We start from the raw sequence: 13540 nt of genomic DNA on the forward strand, positions 1-13540 counted from the left end.
AGTTTTATGTGGGAGAGGCCACTGCTAGCATGTCATCCCTGACTTGGAATTCTATGCACTTATGATTGGAACTATTAGCAAGCATCCGCAACTACTAATGTTCATTAAGGTAAAACCCAACCATAGCATTAAGATATATTGGTCCCCCTGCAATCCCGTATGAATCAATTTCTATTCTAGGTTGAAGCTTCTGTCACTCTAGCCCTCCAATACATAGTCCTATCAACATACAACTAACCCTATGGTGTGATCCACGCGCGCGCTCATATGATGGGCACCAAAGAACAGCAACATAACCACAAGCAAATTAAATCAATCATAGCAATTCCTAAACCACCAATAGGACAACGAAATTCTACTCATACATCATAGGATGGCAACACATCATTGGAAAATAATATGAAGCATAAAGCACCATGTTCAAGTAGAGGGTACAGCGGGTTGCGGGAGAGTGGACCGCTGTAGATAGAGGGGGAAGGTGATGGAGATGTTGGTGAAGATGACGGCGGTGTTGGTGAAGATCGCGGTGATGATGATGGCCCCCGGTGGTGTTCCGGCGCCACCAGAAGCAAGGGGGAGAGAGCCCCCCTTCTTCTTCTTCTTCCTTGACCTTCTCCCTAGATGGGAGAAGGGTTTCCCCTCTGGTCCTTGACTCTCATGGCATGAGAGGGGCGAGAACCCCTCCGAGATTGGATCTATCTCTCTGTTTTTGCGTTCTCGGATTCTACCCCTTCACCGTTTCTTAAATATCCGGAGATCCGTAACTCCGATTGGGGTGAATCTTTCGCCCAGATTTTTCTCGTAAAATTAGCTTTCTTGTGCCAAAAGAAGAGCATCAACCGCCTTATGGGTGGCCCACAAGAGCCCAGGGCGCGCCCAGGGGGGAGGGTGCGCCCCCTGTCTCGTGGCCACCCCGGACACCGTTTCGCGTTGATTCTTCCTCCCAAAAATCACAAATATTCTAAAATAATTCTCCGTCCGTTTTTATCCCATTTGGACTCCGTTTGATATTGGGTTTCTGCGAAACAAAAAACATGCAACAGACAGGAACTAGCACTAGGCACTGGATCAATATGTTAGTCCCAAAAATAGTATAAAAAGTTGCCAAAAGTATATGAAAGTTGAATAATATTGGCATGGAACAATCAAAAATTATAGATACGATGGAGACGTATGAGTACGCCTCTTTGTCTCGGCCACGGGGTGGCCGGTCAGCCGCATCATGCGCTGGTAGTGTGGGTTTTAACGCCTCCTCCTCGAGTTGAGGTAGCAACCTGCACTTTGGGTAACTTTTGGTAGGGCGCTCGAGTCCGTATTCCTCGGCAGCCAGGACCTCGGTCCATCTATCAGTTAGCAAATTTTGATTAGCTTGAAGCTGTTGCTGCTTTTTCCTCAGGCTTTTTGCAGCGGCTATAAGCTGACGCTTGAAGCGCTCCTGCTCGACGGGGTCCTCAGGCACGATGAATTCTTTGTCGCCAAGGCTCACTTCGTCTTTGGAGAGAGGCATGTAATTATCATCCTATGATTCTCCATCTGTTGCCTGTTCCTTAGGGCTAGATTGCCGATCCTCTTGCTTGGCCTGCTCAAAGCATGTCTGGGCAGGATTGTCTTCATCTTCGGCACCATCCGAATTGTTATCTCTTGTGCCGGTATCACTAATTTTGCTATGGCGGGGCTTGGAGCGGCGCCTATGATGCCGGTTTCTAGATTGCTTCTCCAAGGGGTTATCTTCCGTTGCCTCATCGCCATCGCTTTCTTTGGGGGTGTCCACCATATATATATATATATATATATATATATATATATATATATATATATATATACATATATATATATATATATCATATGATGAGGTGGTTGTCCAGTGCCCTATAGGCGGTGGTTCTTGTTCTTCTCCTGCATCATCGTCCATACCGTCGATGTCTTTGGAGTTGAAGTCATGCACGTCGGTTAAGTCATCGACAGTGGCTATTAAGTGGGTGGTGGGTGGGGAACGAATTTCTTCGTCGTCCGCTTCCCACTCGAGCCGGGCATAGTTTGGCCAAGAATCTCCCGACAAGGAAAGAGACCTTAATGAGTTTAGCACATCACCCAAGGGCGAGTGCTGAAAAATATCCGCGGAGGTGAACTCCATGACCGGTGCCCAATCGGGTTTGATAGGCACGGACGAACGCGGTTCGGATCCTATAGTCGCAGACGAGTCCGGGGGTCCGACGATACTGACCTAGTAGGAGGTGGGGTCAGTGTTCGGCTCCAAGGCCGATGAGTATGCGGCCTCCATGGAGGGGTCCATCCACCCATCCTCAGATGGCACAATCTGCTCTGGATTGATTCCCGGGGCCATCGCAGGCACGATCTCCCGAATACTGTCTGATGGCAGATCTAAGTCATGCTCGTCATGACTGTTCGGTGCACCTGAGTCAGGCTCGAATCCGTCGAACATCAAGTCTCCGCGGATGTCGGCAGTATAGTTCAAGCTTCCAAACCTGACCTGATGGCCAGGGGCATAGCTATCGAGCTGCTCCAGGTGGCCAAGCAACTTGGCCCGCAGTACAAAGCCGCCGAATACGAAGATCTGTCTGGGAAGGAAAACCTCCCCCTGGACCGCGTCGTTGAAGATGATTGAAGGAGCCATCAAGCCTTATAGCGACGGCACAATGGAACTCTCAATGAAAGCACCAATGTCGGTGTCAAAACCGGCGGATCTCGGGTAGGGGGTCCTGAACTGTGCGTCTAAGGCTAATGGTAACAGGAGGCGGGGGACATGATGTTTACCCAGGTTTGGGCCCTCTCGATGGAGGTAATACCCTACTTCCTGCTTGATTGATCTTGATGATATGAGTATTACAAGAGTTGATCTACCACGAGATCGTAGAGGCTAAACCCTAGAAGATAGCCTATGATTATGATTGTTGTTGTCCTACTGACTAAACCCTCCGCTTTATATAGACACCGGAGGGGGCTAGGGTTACGCAGAGTCGGTTACAGACAAGGAGATCTACATATCCGAATTATCAAGCTTGCCTTCCATGCAAAGGAGAGTCCCGTCCGGACACGGGACGAAGTCTTCAATCTTGAATCTTCATAGTCCAACAGTCCGGCCAAAGTATATAGTCCGGCTGTCCGAGGACCCCTTAATCCAGGACCCCCTCAACATCAATCTCAGAACATAATTGATACTAGGGATCAAACCCTAACAAAACTAACTCGATTACATGGTAAATCTCATCCAACCCATCACCGTCCAGCAAGCCTATGATGGAATTACGCACGCACAGCGGTGAGCATCATGAAATTGGTGATGGAGGATGGTTGATGATGACGATGGCTATGGATTCCCCTCTCTGCAGCCCCGAACAGACTCCAGATCAGCCCTCTCGAGAGAGATTAGGGCTTGGCGGTGGCTCCGTATCATAAAACGCAATGAATCCTTCTCTCTGATTTTTTTCTCCCCGAACGTAAATATATGGAATTGGAGTATAGGTCGGTGGAGCACCAGGGGGCCCACGAGGCAGAGGGCGCGCCCAGGGGGGTAGGTGTGCCTCCACCCTCGTGGACATGGTGTGGGCCCCTGGCCTTGATTCTTTCGCCAGTATTTTTTATTAATTCCAAAAATATTCTCCGTGGAGTTTCAGGTCATTCCGAGAACTTTTATTTCTGCACAAAAATAACACCATGGCAATTCTGTTGAAAATAGCGTCAGTCCGGGTTAGCTCCTTTCAAATCATGCAAGTTAGAGTCTAAAACAAGGGCAAAAGTGTGTGGAAAAGTAGATACGATGGAGATGTATCACATACCATCGTAGTGCTTAGGCAAAGTCCTGCACCTGTAGCATCATCATCCCGTTGCCACGCCGTCATGCTGACGGAACTCACCCTCGTCCTCAAGTGGATCAAGAGCACAAGAGCGTCATCGAGATGAACGTGTGCTGAACGCGGAGGTGTCGTACGTTAGGTACTTGATCGGTTGGATCATGAAGAAGTTCGACTACATCTACTGTGTTATTGAAATGCTTCCGCTTTCGGTCTACAAGGGTACATATACATACTCTCGCCTCTCATTGCTATGCATCACCTAGATAGATCTTGCGTGATCATATGATTTTTTTTGAAATTACCGCATTCCCCAATAGTGGCATCCGAGCCAGGTCTATGCGTAGATGTTATATGCATGAGTAGAACACAAAGAGTTGTGGGCGATAATAGTCATACTGCTTACCACCAACGTCTTACTTTGATTCAGCGGAATTGTTGGATGAAGCGGCCCGGACTGACATTACATGACTGCATTCATGAAACTGGTTCTACCGACGTGCTTTTGCACATAGATGGCTGGTGGGTGTCTGTTTCTCCAACTTTAGTTGAATCGAGTTTGACTACGGTCGGTCCTTGTTGAAGGTTAAAACAACACACTTGATGAAAAATCATTGTGGTTTTGATGCGTAGGTAAGAACGGTTCTTGATAGAAGCCTGTAGCAGCCACGTAAAATTTGCAACAACAAAGTAGAGGATGTCTAACTTGTTTTTGCAGGGCTTGCTGTGATGTGATATGGTCAAGGAATGATGTGATATAAATTTTTGTGTGAGATGATCATGTTTTGTAACAAAGTTATCGGCAACTGGCAGGAGCCATTTGGTTGTCGCTTTATTGTACGCAATGCAAACGCCATGTAATTGTTTTACTTTATCACTAAGCGGTGGTGATAGTCGTAGAAGAAATAGTTGGCGAGACGACAATGATGGTACGATGGAGATCAAGGTGTTGCGCCGGTGATGATGGAGATCATGACGATGCTTCGGTGATGGAGATCATGAGCACAAGACGATGATGGCCATATCATGTCACATATTTTGATTGCATGTGAAGTTTATCTTTTATGCATCTTATTTTGCTTAGTACGGCGGTAGCATTATAAGATGATCCCTTACTAAATCTCAACATATAAGTGTTCTCCCTGTGTATGCACCGTTGCTATAGTTTGTCGTGCCGAGACACCACGTGATGATCGGGTGTGATAAGCTCTACGTTCACATACAACGGGTGCAAGCCAATTTTGCACACGCAGAATACTCGGGTTAAACTTGACGAGCCTAGCATATGCAAATATGGCCTCGGAACACTGAGACCGAAAGGTCGAACGTGAATCATATAGTAGATATGATCAACATAGTGATGTTCACCATTGAAAACTACTCCATCTCACGTGATGATCGGACATGGTTTAGTTGATTTGGATCATGTGATCATTTAGATGACTAGAGGGATGTCTATCTAAGTGGGAGTTCTTAAGTAATATGATTAATTGAACTTTAATTTTATCGTGAACTTAGTCCTGGTAGTTATTTTGCATGTCTATGTTATTGTAGATCAATGGCCCGTGAAACCGTTCCTTTGAATTTTAATGCGTTCCTAGAGAAAGCTAAGTTGAAAGATGATGGCAGCAACTACACGGACAGGGTCCATAACTTGAGGATTATCCTAATTGCTGCAAAGAAGAATTACATCCTGGAAGCACCGCTGGGTGTCAGGCCTGCTGCAGATGCTACTGATGACGTTAAGAACGTCTGGCAGAGCAAAGCTGATGGCTACTCGATAGTTTGGTGTGCCATGCTTTACGGCTTAGAATCGGGACTTCAAAGACGTTTTGGTCATGGAGCATATGAGATGTTCCAAGAGTTGAAGTTAATATTTCAAGCAAATGCCCGAGTTGAGAGATATGAAGTCTCCAACAAGTTCTACAACTGCAAAATGGAGGATAATAGTTCTGTTAGTGAACACATACTCAGAATGCCTGGGTACCATAACCACTTGACTCAGCTGGGAGTTAATCTTCCCGATGATAGTGTCATTGATAGAGTTCTTCAATCCTACCACCAAGCTATAAAGGCTTCATGATGTACTATAATATGCAAGGGATGAACAAGACTATTCCCGAGCTCTTTGCGATGCTAAAAGCTGTGGAGGAAGAAATCAAGAAGGAGCATCAAGTGTTGATGGTCAACAAGACCACTAGTTTCAAGAAAAAGGGCAAAGAGAAGAAGGGGAACTTCAAGAAGAACGGCAAGAAAGTTGCTGCTCAGGAGAAGAAACCAAAGTCTGGACCTAAGCCTAAAACTGAGTGCTTCTACAACAAAGGGACTGGTCACTGGAAGCGGAACTGCCCCAAGTATTTGGCGGATAAGAAGGATGGCAAAGTGAAAGGTATATTTGATATACAAGTTATTGATGTGTACCCTACTAATGCTCATAGTAGTGCCTAGGTATTTGATACTGGTTCTGTTGCTCATATTTGCAACTCGAAGCAGGGGCTACGGATTAAACGAAGATTGGCTAAGGACGAGGTGACGATGCGCACGGGAAATGGTTCCAAGGTCGATGTGATAGCCGTCGGCATGCTACCTCTACATCTGCCTTCGGGATTAGTTTTAGACCTGAATAATTCTTATTTGGTGCCAGGGTTAAGCATGAACATTATATCTGGATCTTGTTTGATGCGAGACGGTTATTCATTTAAATTAGAGAATATTGGTTGTTCAATTTATATGAGTAATATCTTTTATGGTCATGCACCCTTGTTGAGTGATCTATTTTTGTTGCATCTCGATCGTGATGATACACATATTCATAATATTGAAGACAAAAGATGCAAAGTTGATAATAATAGTGCAACTTATTTGTGGCACTGTCGTTTGGGTCATATCGGTGTAAAGCACATGAAGAAACTCCATGCTGATGGGCTTTTGGAATCACTTGATTATGAATCACTTGGTGCTTGCGAACCGTGCCTCGTGGGCAAGATGACTAAAACTCTGTTCTCTGGAACAATGGAACGAGTTACTGACTTATTAGAAATAATACATACCAATGTATGCGGTCCAATGAGTGTTGAGTCTCGTGGCGGGTATCATTATTTTCTTACCTTCACAGATGATTTGAGCAGATATGGTTATATCTATTTAATGAAGCATAAGTCTGAAACATTTGAAAAGTTCAAATAATTTCAGAGTGAAGTGGAAAATCATCGTAACAAGAAAATAAAGTTTCTACGATCTGATCGTGGAGGAGAATATTAGAGTTACAAGTTTGGTCTTCATTTGAAACAATGTGAAATAATTTCACAACTTACGCCACCTGGAACACCACAGAAATGGTGTGTCCGAATGGCGTAACTGTACTTTATTGGATATGGTGCAATCCATGATGTCTCTTACTGATTTACCGCTATCATTTTGGGGTTATGCTTTAGAGACGGCTGCATTCACTTTAAATAGGGCAGCATCAAAATCCGTTGAGACGACGTCTTATGAACTGTGGTTTGGCAAGATACCAAAGTTGTCGTTTCTTAAAGTTTGGGGCTGCAATGCTTATGTGAAAAAGCTTCAACCTGATAAGCTCGAACCCAAATCAGAGAAGTGCGTCTTCATAGGATACCCAAAGGAAACTATTGGGTACACCTTCTATCATAGATCCGAAGGCAAAATCTTTGTTGCTAAGAATGGATCCTTTCTAGAGAAGGGGTTTCTCTCAAAAGAAGTGAGTGGGAGGAAAGTAGAACTTGATGAGGTAATTGTACCTTCTCGTTTAATGGAAAGTAGTTCATCACAGAAATTAGTTCCAGTGATTCCTACACCAATTAGTGAGGAAGCTAATGATGATGATCATGAAACTTCAGATCAAGTTACTACAGAACCTCGTAGGTCTTCCAGAGTGAGATCCGCACCAGAGTGGTCCGGTAATCCTATTCTGGAAGTCATGTTACTAGACCATGGTGAACCTACGAACTATGAGGAAGCGGTGATGAGCCCAGATTCCGCAAAATGTCTTGAGGCCATGAAATCTGAGATGGGATCCATGTACCAGAACAAAGTGTGGACTTTGGTGGACTTGCCCGATGATTGGCAAGCCATAGAAAATAATTGGATCTTCAAGAAGAAGATTGACACTGACGGTAATGTTACTATCTACAAAGCCCACTTGTTGCGAAAGGTTTTCAACAAGTTCAAGGAGTTTACTATGATGAGACTTTCTCACCGTAGCGATGCTTAAGTTGGTCTGAATCATGTTAGCAATTGCCGCATTTTATGATTATGAAATTTGGCTGAAGGATATCAAAATTGCATTCCTGAATGGATTTTTGTAAGAAGAGTTGTATATGATGCAACCAAAAGGTTTTGTCGATCCAAAGGGTGCTAACAAAGTGTGCAAGCTCCAGCAATCCATTTATGGACTGGTGCAAGCCTCTCGGAGTTGGAATAAACGCTTTCATAGTGTGATCAAAGCATATGGTTTTATACAGACTTTTGGAGAAGCATGTATTTACAACAAAGTGAGTGGGAGCTATGTAGCATTTCAAATATTATATGTGGATGACATATTGTTGATTGGAAATGATATAGAATTTCTGGATAGCATAAAAGGATACTTGAATAAGAGTTTTTCGATGAAAGACCTCGGTGAAGCTGCTTACATATTGGGCATCAAGATCTATAGATATAGATCAAGACGCTTAATTGGACTTTTCACAAAGCACATACCTTGATAAAGTTTTGAAGAAGTTCAAAATGGATCAGTCACAGAAAGGGTTCTTGCATGTGTTACAAGGTGTGAAGTTGAGTCAGACTCAATGCCCGACCACTTCAGAAGATAGAGAGAAAAATGAAAGTCATTCCCTGTGCTTCAGCCAAAGGTTCTATCATGTATGTAATGTTGTGTACCAGACCTGATGTGTGCCTTGCTATAAGCATAGCAGGGAGGTACCAAAGTAATCCCGGAGTGGAGCACTAGGCAGCGGTCAAGAACATCCTGAAATACCTGAAATGGACTAAGGATATGTTTCTCGTTTATGAAGGTGACAAAGAGCTTGTCGTAAACGGCTACGTCGATGCAAGCTTTGACACAGATTCGGATGACTCGAAGTCACAAACCGGATACATATTTTTATTGAATGGAGGAGCTGTCAGTTGGTGCAGTTCCAAGCAGAGCATCGTGGCGGGATCTACATGAGAAGCGGAGTACATTGCTGCTTCAGAAGCAGCAAATGAATGAGTCTAGATGAAGGAGTTCAGATCCGATCTAGGTGTCATACCTAGTGCAGCGGGTCCAATGAAAATCTTTTATGACAATACTGGTGCAATTCCCTTGGCAAAGGAATCCAGATTTCACAAGAGAACCAAGCACATCAAGAGACGCTTCAATTCCATCCGTCACCAAGTGTCGGAGGGGAACATAGAGATTTGCAAGATACATACGGATCTGAATGTTGCAGACCCGTTGACTAAGCCTCTTCCACGAGCAAAACATGATCAACACCAAAACTCCATGGGTGTTAGAATCATTACTTTGTAAACTAGATTATTAACTCTAGTGCAAGTGGGAGACTAAAGGAAATATGCCCTAGAGGCAATAATAAAGTTATTATTTATTTCCTTATTTCATGATAAATGTTTATTATTCATGCTAGAATTGTATTAACTGGAAACTTAATACATGTGTGAATACATAGACAAAACATAGTGTCCCTAGTATGCCTCTACTTGACTAGCTCATTAATCAAAGGGTTATGCTTCCTAACCATAGACATGTGTTGTCATTTGATAAACGGGATCACATCATTAGGAGAATGATGTGATGGACATGACCCATCCATTAACTTAGCATTATGATCGTTACAGTTTCATTGCTACTGCTTTCTTCATGACTTATACATGTTCCTCAGACTATGAGATTATGCAACTCCCGAATATCGAAGGAACACCTTGTGTGCTATCAAACGTCACAATGTAAATGGGTGATTATAAAGATGCTCTACAGGTGTCTCCGAAGGTGTTTGTTGGGTTGGCATAGATCGAGATTAGGATTTGTCACTCTGTATTTCGGAGAGGTATCTCCGGGCCCTCTCGGTAATGCTCATCAGTATAAGCCTTGCAAGCATTGTGACTAATGAGTTAGTTGCGGGATGAAGTATTACAGAACGAGTAAAGAGACTTACTGGTAACGAGATTGAACTAGGTATGATGATACCGACGATCGAATCTCGGGCAAGTAACATACCGATGACAAAGGGAACAGCGTATGTTGTTATGCGGTTTGACCGATAAAGATCTTAGTAGAATATGTAGGAGCCAATATGAGCATCTAGGTTCCTCTATTGGTTATTGACCGGAGATGTGTCTCGGTCATGTCTACATAGTTCTTGAACCCGTAGGGTCCGCACGCTTAACATTCGATGACAATATGTATTATGAGTTATGTGTTTTGATGATCGAATTTTGTTCAGTGTCCCGGATGAGATCACGGACATGACAAGGAGTCTCGAAATGGTCGAGACATAAAGATTGATATACTGGACCATGTTATTCGGACACCAGAAGTGTTCCGAAAAGTTTCGGGTAAAAACGGAGTGCCGGAGGGGTTACGGGAACCCCCCCGGGGGAACTAATGGGCCACCATGGGCCTTAGTGGAGAGAGAGGATGGAAGCCAGGGCAGGCCGCCCCCCTGGAGTCCAAATAGGACAAGGGAAGGGGGTGTAACATCCCAAATTTTCAATTTGGAATGTTATACACTAGATCATCAATGCATATCATATTTTGTTTGCTTTTGGTTTGATCCTAGAAATTCTACGCAACTCAAGGACCCTTGGAAAGAGTTGGGGATTTCATTATTTTCATATTTGGGTTTTCTCAAATTTTGAAAATAAGATCATTTGATTTATTTTATTTTCTCTTCAATTATTTATACTATAAAAATATGAGAGAGGGAATAAAATGACTTTCCCAAAATAAAGAAATATTGAGGATTTAATAAAAAATCAAATAAGTTTTGTTTTGGAGTTTTTACTATTTTATTTGAATTTAGGAAAAATTGCACGTTTTCAAAACTGCATTTTTAGGGCCAAGAAAATGTTCATCTTGTTCTAAATATTTTATTTAGATGGTGAAATTTTGTTTTGGCATTTTTTGATTTTTTATTTATTTTTCTAGAATTTTTTTTAGTCCGGCGAAACTATTTAAAAAAAAAATCCCATGCCAGACTGGGCCGAAGGCCTAGCCAGGCCAGGCCAGCCCGCGCCGCCACCGCCTTCCCCGCGCCGCGCCGCCGCCGGACAGGAGTCCGAGACGGACTCCCTTGCCCCGCCGCCTTGCCCCCTCCCCCAAGCAGCCCCCCTCTTAAATACCCCGCCGCCGCCACCCCACCCCGCCAGCCACCGCCCGCAGCAGCAGCAGCCGGAGCCACCGCCGCCAACGTCTTCCCCACCGCGCCGCAGTGCTGCCACCCGCGCCGTCCTGCCGGAGCCGAGCCGGAGGTAACCGCCGCCGCCGTGGTCCGGTTTAAAAAAATGATCCGGTTTTTCTTTAGAAACCCTAGATTCGTTTTTTATATATTAATCGGTTTTTCCCGTTTATTTACTTGGTGAGCGTTCGCTCGTTCGTTCATTTTAACGGACGAGTTCTCTGTTTAGACTCAGTTAACGAATGTTCGTTTGTTAATTTGTTCGTCAGTTTTTCTTTTTCTCAGATTTTTCCGCGGTTATTTCTGATCGTGATTTCTGATCTGATTTTCGTTTAGTATATCTTTTCGCCCGTTTATCGGAATCAGGCGATTCAAGCGCCTAGAGTTTCGTCTCGAAACCCTCTTTCCTTTTAACCAACTCAAACAAGTTTTTGTTTCTGTAAAATTTGATTTAGATTCAGATTAGTAAACGAAGCTTGTTTCTTTTGTCGTTTGACTTTCGTTGCTTCGTTTGATTTGATTCTTTTTGAAAACCAGAGTTCTTAAGTTGAACTTTCTGGTTAGTTCTCTTATTCGAGTTTTACCTCTGCATTAGATGAGTACTTATTGTATGCTTGTTTGTTTGTGATAGAGTACCCGGAGTGTGCCGCTTGCTACTTTGAATCGTTAGGTTTCGCGGATCATCAGCAAGGCAAGTAACACTTACCTCTTCACTACCCCGTTTTATTGCATTAGATCAACCCTCAAACAAATGCATGATTAGGATATGATTAATATGTGAGTTTTGGGAAGTAGATGAGGTAGTACCTATTACCTGTTTTATTATCAAACCTTAGGAGTTACTCTACGTTTGCTTATTATGCCATGCTATGCTAGTAGACGTGGATTGGGTGAGTGTATCCATGACAGATGTGAGATTGTTAATTAATGGTTTATTTAAGGTGGCAACTTAAACATGCATCTGGGTGGATTGAGGTACCTGGGTATTCCAGGATTGCCTGTTTTTCTTTATGGACCGCCACCCAGGCTCAAAGGGATCTTGAGATTATTCATGCTAGAAACTTTCATGTGCAGCCACAAGCTACTATGCGCTCTAGCATAGTTTATTAAGTCGTGCGAACTCTTACAGTGGTAGACTAGCAGATGTAGGGGAAAGTAGGTGTAACAGTCTACCCATTGTAAGGTACTAGCGCTTCTGAAAGACTATGTCTCGGTCATCCGTTTCTCAAACACCATGTAGTGTGAGAAATCCAACGGAGGAGATCTGTTCGTCAGTTTTTCTTTTTCTCGGATTTTTCCGCGGTTATTTCTGATCGCGATTTCTGATCCGATTTTCGTTTTAGTATATCTTTTCGCTCGTTTATGAGAATCAGGCGATTCAAGCGCCTAGAGTTTCATCTTGAAACCCTCTTTCGGTTCAACCAACTCAAACAAGTTTTTTTCTGTAAAATTTGATTTAGGTCCAAATTAGTAAACTAAGCTTGTTTCTTTCGCCGTTTGACTTTCGTTGCTTCGTTTGATTTGATTCTTTTTGCAAACCGGAGTTCTTAAGTTGAACTTTCTGGTTAGTTCTCTTATTCGAGTTTTACCTGTGCATTAGATGAGTACTTATTGTATGCTAGTTTGTTTGCGATAGATTACCCGGAGTGTGCCGCTTGCTACTTTGAATCGCTAGGTTTCGCGGATCATCAGCAAGGCAAGTAACACTTTGATCATACCTCTTTACTACCCCGTTTTATTGCATTAGATCAACCCTCAAACAAATGCATGATTAGGATTTGATTAATATGTGGGTTTTGGGAAGTAGATGAGGTAGTACCTATTACCTGTTTTATTATCAAACCTTGGGAGTTACTCTATGTTTGCTTATTATGCCATGCTATGCTAGTAGACGTGGATTGGGTGAGTGTATCCATGACAGATGTGAGATTGTTAATTAATGGTTTATTTAAGGTGGCAACTTAAACACACATCTAGGTGGATTGAGGTACCTGGGTATTCTAGGATTGCCTATTTTTCTTTATGGACCGCCACCCAGGCTCAAAGGGATCATGAGATTATTCATGCTAGAAACTTTTGTGTGCAGCCACAAGCTACTATGGGCTCTAGCATAGTTGATTAAGTCGTGCGAACTCTTACAGTGGTAGACTAGCAGATGTAGGGGAAAGTAGGTATAACGGTCTACCCATCGTAAGGTGCTAGCGCTTCTGTAAGACTATGTCTCGGTCATCCGTTTCTCAAACACCATGTAGTGCGAGAAATCCAACGGAGGAGATCGGGTCTTGTGGGGAGAAGTGTGCAAACCTCTGC

Source organism: Triticum dicoccoides, chromosome 1B, assembly GCF_002162155.2.
Source record: "Triticum dicoccoides isolate Atlit2015 ecotype Zavitan chromosome 1B, WEW_v2.0, whole genome shotgun sequence".
NCBI classification, from domain to species: Eukaryota; Viridiplantae; Streptophyta; class Magnoliopsida; order Poales; family Poaceae; genus Triticum; species Triticum dicoccoides.